Consider the following 14,529-nt stretch of genomic DNA (forward strand, 5'->3'; position numbering starts at 1 on the left):
CCACCAAGATAATGAAAGGCAAAGCATATTCAAGAATATGCGGAGAATAGTATCAACAAGGCAGAAATCCAATTAATTATAAGCAACCAAAATAAAAAGCTAAAGTAGAAAGTGAAAATAGGAAAGGGAATCAAGATGAAAACAATAACAAGCTTTGTACATGTAGTAAGATTCGGGAAATTTTATTTTTAAGGGCAAATAAAGACCATAAAATCGAGAAAGAAATTCACACAGTAATCCAAGTTGAGTGATCCACCGTTTTTGAGGTCATTCTCAGAGAAGAAAATATTTACTTTTCAAATAAAATCTAATAATTACGACCAACAAACAATAAAAAGAAGTTCCAGGAATACCAGGGGGCGTTTCATCAATATTTTCGTCCGACAAGTTGTCAGATCTGACAACTTTCCTGGATTCTGATTGGTTAAGAAGCACTGTTACTATAGTAACTGTCAGATAAAACAGGACTTGTCGGATAAAACGTCCGACAAGTCCTTTCATTAAACGCTCCCCTGCATAAAAAACGGTTTATCAAAGGGCTCTAATTTTGTGCAAATGAATACTGACATAATTTTTCATTGGATATCAAAATCATGTGCAAGACCCCCCCCCCCCTATAGAAATTTGAAAGTCGTGAACGGTTATTTAAATTTCTATGCAATGTTTTCAGTTAATAAAAATCACTGAAGCGACATTAATGCTAAGTTTCAGTATTGAAAACAACATTCTGTCGCTCGATCGTGCTCCCTTAAAGGAAGCCAAAACCCAAGAAGAGAAGCGCATACATTCGTAATTCCGAAGCTTCGTAATTCCGAAGGTTCGGTTATTCCGAAGGTTCGTATTTCCGAAGGTTCGTAATTCCGAAGGTTCGTAATTCCGAAGGCTCGTCAATCCGAAAACGAAATAAGGTTCGTAATTCCGAAGGTTCGTCAATCCGAAAACGAAATAAGGTTCGTAATTCCGAAGGTTCGTTAATCCGAAAACGAAATAAGGTTCGTAATTCCGAAGGTTCGTTAATCCGAAAACAAAATGAGGTTCGTAATTCCGAAGGTTCGTCAATCCGAAAACGAAATAAGGTTCGTTAATCCGAAAACGAAATAAGGTTCGTTAATCCGAAAACGAAATAAGGTTCGTTAATCCGAAAACGAAATAAGGTTCGTTAATCCGAAAACGAAATAAGGTTCGTTAATCCGAAAATTAAATAAGGTTCGTATTTCCGAAAATGAAAAATTATTCATTTTGGTAACAAAAACGGTGTTGTCATTACAAGATTACACGATATTATGCAATTACGATCGATGATACATGCATGTGTTGTGGCCAAAAGCATGTATTTCATTAAGAATAGGCGCCCTGATCAAGCATAGGCTAATTTCGACTTTATCTGAGCAATGCTGCCTAAGCAAATGGTTTAAAGATGCAGGGGATCAAGTGTGTTGGTCGCGTGCGAGTAACCTCTACATAATAGGATTTGTATTGGAGGGGATGTCATTTTTAATAACAGCTTCTGCTGGTAATAAAAATAATACTATAATAATGATCCTTGTGAGATGTTGAAAGCGCGAATCGCAAGCTCAAACTAGTAGACATTTCATGTAACAAGACGTGAACTTAAACATTCTGAGCAGTTTTTTTTTATTGTGAGAAAGATGTGTATCTTTCTAAAGAAATTATTAACTCAAGGGCGAGCTGTAATTTGTTTATATACTGACCTGTTTTAAGGACTGCATTTAGTGACTCATGAATAGAATATATATCTCACGAACTAAATAATGAGAGCGCGAACCGCAAGCTTAAAATTTGTGATATTCCACCTGAAAACTGGACATTTACTATTTTTTTGTAACCAGGAATAGAATGAGTTCCTCAATAAACAATACTTGATGCGAGCGAGAAACGTAAGCCAAAATTTTCCGGTTTCCAACCTGAAAACTGGACATTCTAAGCATTCTTGTAAAAAAATAGTAGCTGGGAGTACAGTTTTCAGAACTGAAGTGGCGTCCCTGGGTAAATAATATCTATATCATTGTTATCATTCTAGGCCTACATGAAATTTCCAAAAGTTTGAGCACGTGATTCGCTCGCAACATCTCACAAGGATGCCCTTTTAACAGTAATTGACCAAAAGGGCGAATTTTACATCTTCAGATTTGATTTCTTTCCCCCCAAACCGCTTGCTCGCTACGCTCGCAGAAATGAAACGTAAATATATAATTCATCAATCAGTGATCACTTAAATTTTTTTGCTCAATTCAATTACTACAAAACACACAACCTCTTTACACAGATGATAATCTCATGGTGAAAATATACGTTTGCGCCAAATTGCCCCTATTGGCCCCTTTTTTGGCTTTGCCCCCCCCCCCCCAGGAAAATATATTCCGCCGCCACTGGTTGAAACACGCATCTTCTTCATGGCTAACTGCAAAAAGTTCTTTAAATGTCCCCTTTAGATCAGGTCAGAGCTTATATATTTAAAATTTCTGTTTGCGATCTTGCTCGCAGTTATTATCTAAAGTTAGTTACATAGGCATTTCGTTTTGAAGATCACAAACATATTGCCCATCATATTAAAAAAAATATATATAGCTCGCGCTCGCATTAGGCTATTTAAAAAGGGTTTATCATGTTATTACATATTTACTTTATTTTATAAGTATAAAGCTAATTATTGACTGTTAGGACTACCCTTTCAAAGAAACAAACAAAGATCAACTTTAAGCTGCCGATCGAGGAAAATGTGGCTGAAAAAATATTGCCCCCCCCCCATTTGACGAAAGTTGGATCCGCCGGGAGGGAGGCAGGTGGCACTTGCACCCCCAAAATGAAATAAAAAACAGGGAAATGAATATTTTCCAAAATGGGAAAGTTCCTTTTTCAAAAATGAATATGCCGTTTTTCGTGTTTTTTCGAAATAAAATACTTTTTTTAAAGTATACAAGTTAAGTTTTCAGGCTGGAATATTGCAAATTTTCAGCTTGCGCTTCGCACTCTCATTCGATTGGTGAAATATGCATCCTAAAGAGGTCACTAAATGCTTTCTTTAACAGGTTCCTTTTCTGGTCAGTATGTCTAAGCTGCGTTTTGCGCTCGTTTTAATTTTTTAGTTAGATGCACATCTTTTTAATGACAGCAGAAATCTGCTCGGATTTTTAAAAACTTATTTTCATTTTTTATTGAAATACCCTAAAGTTTTAGCTTGTGATTCACGCTCGCAACACCTCGCAATTATACCATTTTAAGAATAATTGACCCCCAAAACGTTTTACAACTTCACCTTTGAATTTGTTTTACCAAGCCGCTCGCTCATTACACTCTCTCCCGAAAAATAAAGCCTAAATATACGTTTTGCCATAATAAGAAATCACTTCAAAAAAGGTTTTTCTCTACTTAATCACTATCAAACACACAATGACTTCAAGCAGATGATAATCTTAAGGGGAAAATATCACCAAAGTGTCCATTTTGACGTATGAGTTTCATTTTTTGGCTTTACCCCCCAAACGAAAATTCGTTCGGCCGCCCTTGCCTTCCCATCCTCATAACAATTGAACGGCAACAGTGTCCCCCGCCCCCATCCCCCTTGCCTCTGCTTTCCCGGTTTTCATTTTTCGGATTAACGAACCTTATTTTGTTTTCGGATTAACGAACCTTATTTCGTTTTCGGATTAACGAACCTTCGGAAAAACGAACCTTATTTCGTTTTCGGATTAACGAACCTTCGGAACAACGAACCTTATTTCGTTTTCGGATTATCGAACCTTCGGAACAACGAACCTTATTTCGTTTTCGGATTATCGAACCTTCGGAATAACGAACCGTCGGAATAACGCCACAAATGTTCGGATTAACGAACCCTTTTTCGTTTTCGGATTAACGAACATCGAGGTATAGGCAATTTACGTGTTTCGGAATTACGAACCTTCGGAATAAAGAACCTTCGGAATAAAGAACCTTCGGAATTACGAAGCTTCGGAATTACGAAGTGTAACCGAAGAGAAGTAATCTTATTGGAAAGCGTAAAATGATGGGAACATTTTAGAAAAAGTTTCATCAAAATCGGTTATGAAATAAGCAAGTTATGAGAGTTTGAAAACTCTTGTTTTACTTTCTATGGGCATCCTCAAATTGGCAAACGTGCTTCAAAATGGCTGATTTTGTGGACAACTCTCCATTTGTTGAACACAAATTTTCAGATTTTCCTCATTATCTTTCAAATTGCATCTTGCCTCCTTCTGAGCACAACATATGTCATGGTAAAATATAATCCACACCATATATGTCAAGGTCAGGAGGAGATAATGTGAAATATGTAAAATGAAGGGAAAATCTGAAAATATGTGTACAAAACAAATGGAGAGTTGTCCAAAAAATCAGCCATTTTGAAACACGTTTGCCAATTTGAGGATCCACGTACATAGTAAGTACGACAAGACTTTTTAATCGTCCATAACTTGCTTATTTCATAACCGATTTTGATGAAACTTTTTTTTTATATTGTTCCTCTCATTTTACTCTTTCCAATTAGATTGCTTCTCCTCTTGGGTTTTGGTTTCCTTTAATTGCATGCAAATGACTACATTGGTGAATTATATTTTGCAGATCAAGTTAAGTAGGCCCCTATATGATTTTACTGATTTGTTTTATTGCTTGTTTGTAGAATGCATGGATGGTTAAATCACGCTATATACATGTAGATCAAGAAGTGATTGTGTCTTAAACCAAAAAGGATCATATTTCATTCTTCTTGTGTTATAGGCGTGTTTCCCTAGCTCTGGTAGGGTGCGGGCACCACCCCCCCCCCCTCCCCCCCCCCCCATTCAGGACACCATCCCTTGCAGCTCCGTCACTCCGCAACCTCGGCAAATCTGCTGCTTTACGAGGGTTGGCAAGTCGTAGATTACATTAATTGTCGAACTTTCTTGGGTAAAGGCAATAGGGGAGAATTCAACCAAAAATACGCTTTTCCCCCCCCCCCAAAAAAAAGTAAATAAATGCATAAATAGATGAATAGAATCACCAACTACGCTTATGTGCAAGTTTCAAAATTTATTGATAAAAATCCACACATACTGGATCATTCTCAACTTTACAAACACTTATATGGACAATACAGTGAGAGACACAAAGTTACAAATCAAATATATAAATAAATATAAGTACGAAATACAGAAAAATTATAGGCCTGGTAGTGCATGAAAAGGAGAATAGGCGGCCTGACTCACTCGGTATCGATGCGGGCTTTTTCTACATCATTCAGAGATCAACTGGATATAAGCTAATTACCATGACAACGCCACGCGTTGAAGCTTTTAACTCTCATTTTCATCACACCCTTTTAAAAAATCATGAGTCGGATGGAGTATTTCGTCATAAGACCATGAAACAAAAAAAAAGTCCCGCATTGTTTAATAATTGAGCATATAATGTAAACAAGCAAAATCTCTTTTTCACTTAAGTTGGAAAAAAGGGTGTATAAGTTATAAAACGTGAAAGATACTAAAATGGTACTTATTCAAATTGCATTACAAACTAGTAGCATGCTGAATTGTGCCCCCTCCCCCACCGAAACAAACATACAAAATATAATTCTTTAAATGGGAAATGGAAAAGAGATAAACTGAATAAAAAACGAAAAACTCAGCAAACCACAATGCGATTATATATGGACTATAATGATCAGAAGATCTGTTAGTTGATGTCTTCCAATAACATCGTTTTCTAAACTAACAACGGCTTCTATAAGGTTTGCTCCCAAGAACTGGGTCTTCAGATATCCCAGCCCCTAAACGAAAGCAAAAGAAAGCAATATTGATTTTATTATCCGCAAGACATAAATATACTCCTCAGGCCTATTCAGCGTCAGTATTCTTAAGTTGTAACAAAAATCGATGATTCGTCTTCTCCCTGTCAATGTGCATGGAGTAAAGAAAATCCAACTCCTTAAAAATTTCTTATCTATACTGTATATGGGCATCCATATAGATTTTGCAGTATCTTTTTGACACCATCTTCATCATCTCCATTGTCATTGAATTCCCAACCGCTACAACTATTATGCCTGGCAGTGGCGTAACTACGGGGGGGCATGGGGGGCACGTGCCCCCCCCCCCAATCGGCTGGCCCCCCCCAAAAAAAAAAAAAAAAAAAAACGGGGAAAAGGAGAAAAAAAGAGGGAAAAGGAAGAGAAACGTAGTGGGGGAAAGAAGAAACTGTTGTTTATTATAGTGTTATATTATGTTATATAACATAAGAAGCATTTTTTCATAACTTTATGAAACATTATTTGCTTAATTGTGTCTTCATTGTTCCTGGTGCTCGCATAGACTGTTTAACGAGATATATAAACCTGCTGTACTAAAGCCTCCCGTTTTCAAATCAATATACAACAAAATAACATATTTCCTCGCAATTAGAGTTACTATTGTTTTTAATAAGTAGTGATATATTCTTCTTTTTCATGACTTCCGAAGATGATAATCTGAAAGTTGTTACCCTATTTTAAGGTCTTAAAATAAAACATTTCCTGTCCGTGCAAACGTTCGGATTAGTGGATTGGTGAGATTTCTGTTCTTCATGAACTCCTAAAATCAGTCCTTAAAATGTCAATTTTTCTGATCTGAATATAAAAAAAAATTAGCTCGCGCTTAGCGCTCGCATCATTTGGTTAGTGAAATACGTGGGGTCTTAGTGAATTCCTACAAACAACCCTTAGAATGCCCCTCTTCATGTCTGAATTTCCTAGATTTTCAGCTCGCGCTTCGCGCTCGCAGTATTTCATTAGTGAGATGCGTATGATAATCATGATTACAATGACTTCAAAAAGTGCTCCATGTGTTTAGATGTAATTCTAACAAAATCAACAAGCGCTTGGCACTCGCATTAATTAGATGGCTATGGTGAGATATGTATACTCTGACTTAATGAATTCCTAACTATAGTCCTTAAAATATCCATGTTTGGGGTCAATATATACAAAAATTTCAGCTCGCGCTTCGCGGTCGCATCATTTGGTTAGTCAAATACGTAGGGTCTTAGAGAATTCCTACAAACAACCCTTAGAATGCCCCTCTTCAGGTCTATATTTCCTAAATTTTCAGCTCGCGCTTTTGCGCTTGCAGTATTTGATTAGTAAGATGCGTATGATAATCATGATTACATGACTACAAAAGGTGCTTCATGACTGTGTTTAGATGTAATTCTAACAAAATCAGCAAAGGATGGCACTAGCATTAGATGACTATGGTGAGATATTTATACTCTTAATGGATTCTAAAATATAATCCTTAATATTTCCTTGTTTAGGGTCAGTATATACAAAAATTTTAGCTCGCGCTTCGCGCTCGCATTCTTTGTTTAGCGAGACAGTTAAGTATCATGATTACAAAACAATTTGCTTATAATGTCCATTTTTAGCCCTCAATATCATAAATTTTCAGCTCGCGCTTCGCGCTCGCATTATTTAATCAGTGAGATACATATCCGTTTAATGGCACTGCATGTCCTTAAAATATCTCTATTAGGTCAGAATACCTGACAACTGAGCGCGCTTCGCGCGCTCCCTAAGTGACCCGAAATTTTTGCTGGTGCCCCCCAATGCCGTGACCCACGGTACGCCACTGATCACTGGCTTATTTTACAATGTCACTATCGTGTTAAGCAATATCATCATTATCACTGGCATTGTCAACATCAATACCATCACTATAAAAATGCCAATATCGCGCACCAACATCATCACCACCACCATCATAATTATCACCATTATCATTAACATCACCATCATCTTCATCACCACCACATCATCATGATCATCATCAGTATCATCAACACCACCATCATCTTCATCACCCCCACCATCACCATGATCATCTTCTTCATCATCATCATCACCACCACCACCACCACCATCATCATCATCAAGACCTTCATCATCATCACAATCACCACCAACGTCATCTTCACCATCATCATCATATTCGTCTTCATCATCATCATTATGATCGTCTTCATCATCATCATCATCAGTATTTTACTATTGTCACCACCAACACACCCGCAGCCACAGGCGCTGCCAAACACAAACAAATGAGGACAGTAGCGGACCGTGAACCGGAGGAGACAAAGCATTGGAGGGGGGGCACTGCTTTGTCTGTGAACAATGCTGTGCCCCCCCCATGCTTTGTCTCCTCCGGGTCACGGTCCGCCACTGAATGAGGAGGAGGAAGGGGGTAGGAGGAGGAGGAAGGAGAGGAAGAGGAAGAAGTAGGATAAAAAGAGAAGGAGGAGAAGCTTAAGACACAACATATTTTGTTGTTTGTATAGAGAGTAGAATAGAACCATAGTTCAACATTTTAAAAAAATATAGGGCATTAAACAAGGATCAAATTAGATATTTCATTTATATAAATACTCATCATCAATTAAATATCAATTAGATTTCTCTATTGGATGATTTGACAATGATTCTATATGAAACAACCACCAGCAGGAAAATTCTAAATGTAGAATTAAAGCATCATTAGAATCAAGAGAAAACATTAAAGTTTTATTCAACTTTATCATCCTCATTTGAACTCGATAAAAAGAACAATCAACGTCAATAGTCACATTAAAATCATCAACAACCTTATAATTCAAAATATAATCATTGCACCTCTTTAATTCAATAATAGAATTATTCAATATCACATATGAAAGCACCTAAACAAATCTAAGCGTCATAAAAAAATTATTTCAGATTACCAATGGAAAAAAAAATCAATAATGAATTTGTCAGATATCTGTACATTGCAGAATCATTTAGGCACTTATTTTTATTTTTATCATCAAAATATTGCTCATAAATATTGTTTCATAATTCACATCTTTCTTATGAATAAGTGACAACAAAATAAGTTGTCAGTTGATATAACCACTATTGCATGTGAGCGATTGATCTTTAAATTTTGATAAGGAGTTTTATTGAAAGTTTCGATGAAATTGATAAGAATTTACATTTACAATTCACTCTTTTGAAAACGTGTTTGTAACCAAGGATCATTGAAAACAAGCCAATAAAATGCAAACTTTGTATCAAGAAATTTTCTAAACAATCTTTTCAGTTAGAATTTAGAACAGATATTCAATTCATAAGACAGCAAACTCTTCTGTCAGAATATTGCTAATATGTATTTCCAAATTCTAAGATTCTATAAATAAGTAAATACCTGTGTTGCAGAAAAGAATGCGGCTTTTTTTTCACCCTTAATGAATTCTTCAAATCAAATTCAAATGCTAGAGCTGAAATACGTTCATAAAAATGCTAAGGCTGAAATACATCCATAAAAGATCAGGATCATATAAGAGAATAAAAATATTTCTAAAATTAAAATTTCCATGGCAACAACAAATTTATTTGTGAAATAGGACAGATGAACAATCAAACATTAAAATATAATGCACATGAATACATAGCTGTATTTTTTGCAAACATTTCTAGTAAGTGATGAAGAATGGAATCACGTATTCTTGAAAACACAACTTTTATCTCAAAATATAGAACATTGATGCAATGAAAAATGGCAATATATGACAACAACCAAAAGGCATGTTTTCATTTAAATTTGGCAACTCTGAATGGAAATATTTCATACTAAGATCTTTTATGAATACACTGTTCAAACAAAAATGATGAAATTTAAAGGTATTACAAAAATGAATTACATAGCTGATAGATGTTATCACACAAAGAAACAAGCACTGACAACAATATGGATTATTGCTTTTAGGGGCATATAAGACAAATATTAGAAATATATGTGAACAAAATAAAAGGGAATGAATTTCTGTTTTGTTTCATTAAAAGGCCCAATCCAACCAAAAATTGAATGGGGAAACAAAAACAAACATACATGTATATCTTTGATGAAAATAGCTATGGTTGCTTGTGATATCTATCCACATAAAGATTTTGCAAGATAATAATAATAATAATATTCCACTTTTATATAGCACTTAATACATTTGAACAACGTCTTTAAGCACTTTACAGATGTTATTATTATCCGTTTATCTGATCCTGGCATGCCCGCACACAAATCTGAAGAACAAACACTCAATGAAAATTAAAACACACAAAATAATTGATCACACAATTGATTGCAAACAAACAAATGAGTATTGTATCTTTTCAGGTTGCAGATTTTAGACTAGTAAACATTAGAAAAAATATGTATATTTGTTCATTGGTCACTTCAAGGTGTAATTAATAGAGTTAACATGCAATTAGCTATTACATAACAACGTGACTGGATATCCAAAATCATGAACATCATGACCAAACACCAGCTTTTGTACACATCTTTTTTGTAAATCAAATTCTAATAGTCAATTCATTTTTCTCATACTTTAAAAAACAACAAATATATACAAATCAATGCAATAGACAATACATATCAATATTGGAAGTGGGGGATCATAAAAAGCATGTGGAATGGCTTGTAAAAAAATGACCCCCATAACATGCAAAGATGAAATAAGAAAAATGGTTACAATTTATAAGACTAAATAAAGAAAGGCAAGAACCAAAGAACGGAAGAAGAAAGGAACATAATGTATATGAATTGAATCTGCATTGATGAGATAAACTAATCCAGAGGTGTTGATTATACACACGTTTGAATTGTTTTAGTCTTAAAATTCTTTAAATGAAATGGAACACTGTTCCAAACATTGGACTTTTAAAGAAAATTGATTTGTATTTTTTGTTATGACTGTCCATGCTATAGACACTGATTAACATAGGAATAAATAAAAATGATAGCTACATGTAAGTTCTGCAGTACAATTATATGCAAGCAATAACAACAAATTTTTTTAAAGTGATACACTTGGAATACATTTTTCTTGAAAGATATCATACATGGGGTTATTTTACTTGCAAATATACAGATCAAAGAATATAAACATACAACAGGTCTGAAAAGAATACATTAAAGTTTTGAGATAGTTTTATACATAAACTGCACTAAAGATAAACCTCAGCTGCTGTACATGTTATGTTGTGTGTGTTGTTATTTTCTGTTTCTCCTTTTTAATACATATAACAGAGACCATGGAACAGGGGGGGGGGGGGGCAAGGGGCACTTTTTTCAAACGGTGAACAAAATGTAACTGAAATTTCCATCTGATTGTGATATTTTGGCATAGTCAAAATTGTTCCACTGCCCCTGTATTAAAAGCAATTTTTTTTTAGTTCAAGGGGAATGCAACCTACAAGCCTGGCGTTTCAGTAGTGTGCTCCATATCCGACCTGTTATATAAACTGCCTATTGTACATTGTTTGCACAATTTTGATACTCTACATTATTTTGCAATGCATAATATGCTACTTCAATTGTATCTGTTGTTCGGATATTGAAATAAATCAAATGAAAAAATAAGAAATACTCTGCTGCAAGCTAGGAATGTATATATTACATATGATGCCTGCTGTGGCATCAGCCAGATTATTGCTAACCACAATCATAACAAACAATAAAGCTTGCAAAAACAATATTTCATGGAACGGTGGAATACTCATAACATGACTGTTAGCTCTAGTGTGATCACATGAATTAAAATTCATCTTCACAATGCTCATTAAATTCCTGTCCTGAAATTCTGAGCAAGTTGAAGTCAAAATTTACTCTATTAAGATATTTCGCATTAAAATAAACACGAGGAAACAGGCAGTTTTGGCAAGGGGAAAAATCAAACTGTGCATATGCACGTATTTACCTAAGCTGCTGGCAAAGTTTTGCAGTAAGATCAACACATACATTATTATGAATATTACCAGATCGATTGAGTAATACTTTAAAAAGTGGATGTCAATATTTTCTCAGCACAAAAAAATCAATAATGATATATCACTGACAGGTGACAGCTGTACATTCATACATCAGTATTGTATTGAAATGTTGTGATATAAAAAGAAATGAATACTAAATTTAGAAACATTGTCTTTATATCATCATTTACATTTTCAAAACATTCTTATTTTCATTGTGATTTGATGTGAATCAATTGCTACGCGTGTGTATGAAATAAAATATATACAACGGTATTCCTTCAAAGTAAACACAACACTTATTGCTCCTACAAAATATTTTGTCCAATGCCAAGAAAAGTTTAAATAAATGCCCAATAAGTTGCTATCTCTATGATAACGGAGATTTGCCGTTGTCACTGCATTGCAAATTTAGTGCGTATGATCAAAGATACTGCAAGGGGAAGATCGGACAGTACATAGACCGCGTTATGAAATGCTTGGGAAGAGCGCCCTACAGCGTTGAGTAAGTAACAACCTTTTTTTGACCTTTGCATATCGCGAGATGGTTGTGTGCAAAACATATGAGAGAAATGGTGAAGGGTTAAAGGGATAGACTACTCTTACATTTCAAAAAAAAAATCTTCAATTTTTTTCCCTCTTACATTTGAGATGAATATTTTTTTCAGATGTTTCTTGGTAACAAAATGTGGAAATATTTTCACAAGCCACCTTTGAGCCCTCTCCAAACTCCACTCTCTCATTTTCCCAATATGTTTTATACACAGTCGCGTGCCGATATTCGAAGGTTTACTTACTCAACGCTGTTGGGCACCCTTCCCTATCAGCATTTAAAGAGCGTTTCAAAAAATCGGCAAAGTGTCCGATCTTCCCCTTGTAGTATCTTTGGTATGATAAGCCTTACATATGTATGATCAGCATTGCATACTCTACTGGAAATGGTATGAATATTTTCACCTTGTTTCCAGTTCAAAGGCTTTACGCAAGGAATACTATATCTATTTGAATATAACCCACTAAAGCTCCATGATTACCGGTAAATCATTACATGCTCAAACAATCTAGTGACACTGGATTTGAACTCTAAACCTTTTGATTGAGTGTCAAAAGCCTAAACCACACTTCTTCCATCCCATCATAACAAATGACACATAGAACAAATAAACATGTAAGCAGGCCTACATATAAGTGTTCCTCAAATAAAGAAGAACAAACAATGTGTAAATGGAATACAATAGAAAGTACTGACTGGCAAAAATAGGTTTCAAACTTTCTTAAGAATTACAACATTGTATAGATGATATCAGCAAACTAAGTTTCCATCATAGTTTCATTTTCAAATAAATCAGTAGAATATTCATAATAATAATTATAACTTAGTCTATATATAGCGCTTTTCATGAGATCCATATCAAAGCACTCCAAAATGTAGAAAATTCAAAATATATAAGCAAAAATGAATCAGAAATTCTATAACAAAAATTAAAAATATCAAGGTCACTGTAAATGGAGCTACATGTATGTTGAATATGCTTTTTTCATAAGTTGTTAATCTAGTCTCAAAGAGATTCATATTGCTAATTTCATATTTTGCACAATTAAATAAATTCTCTCACTGAGAGTTGAATTAAACATTCATTCAAAATCTATAGAAATAAAAGGTATTCAATAATAACATCCACTATCATATCAAAAACACACATTTCAGTTCAAATGTTTCTAAGTGCATGCATCACACACTTACATTGACAGGGTCGAAACACCCGGGGGGGGGTCAAATTTATTGCTGTACACATGCATGACCCAAAAAATGTGTTTCAAGGGGTGTTTTTTCCAGTTTTGGACGAGGGCTGCGTTTGCACTTGTTAAGGGTATCAACAACACTGATTTTCAAGAAAAAGGGTTGTTTTGAAAGACTGGTCAATGGTCAATCGCGGCCGGGGGTCAAACGTATTTTGGTATGTTTTTTAAAAGCTATGTTTTTTTAAAGCTATTTTTTTTTAAGACTAGCCAAACATGTTTAGGGTATGTTTTTTCCCCAAGATTTTTCCCCGGGTCATATTCTGGTGACAACTTGTTTAGGGGATTATTTTGCACACAGAGAACAAAATTGTTCAGGGGGTGTATGGAAATATTTTGGTCACGCATGTGTACAGCAATACATTTGACTGCGCCCCCCCATCCCCCCCTCCCCCCGGTGAAACACTGTGATTGTAACCCTGATAATTTGGGTTGCAACCACTTGGTCTAATGATAAAATTATCATTTTGGTCTAGCTTTCATTTAGTCTAATGCTCCAGATGGTATAATTAAATCATTCTCTACTGATTATTTTACACTTTGTCATATGAAAATTTGGTTCATATTAACATTTTTTTTTCTAATAGACCGAGTTGATTTTTGGAGGAAAGGGGTGGGTGTAGCCTATAACTGAGAATTAGTTGTATTGGGTTAAAAGCCAATTATACCAAAAGGCTATAGTAGATGAACTAGATTTAGATAAGATTGGATTAGACAACATAAGATGAGACCAAACAGAATGTAAATAAAATGGTGTAGGCAAAGTGGAACAATTTTAGCCTAATCCTCTCATCCCGTTCAAGCGATCCTAGCTAAACAACAGTTTACATCTATAATCAAAATAAAAAGAAATCAATCATGTTTCACAAATAACTATATAATAGTTATGAATAGGGTTCCATGACATTTGCTCCGGG

Source organism: Lytechinus variegatus, chromosome 15 (genome assembly GCF_018143015.1).
Source record: "Lytechinus variegatus isolate NC3 chromosome 15, Lvar_3.0, whole genome shotgun sequence".
Lineage (NCBI taxonomy): Eukaryota > Metazoa > Echinodermata > Echinoidea > Temnopleuroida > Toxopneustidae > Lytechinus > Lytechinus variegatus.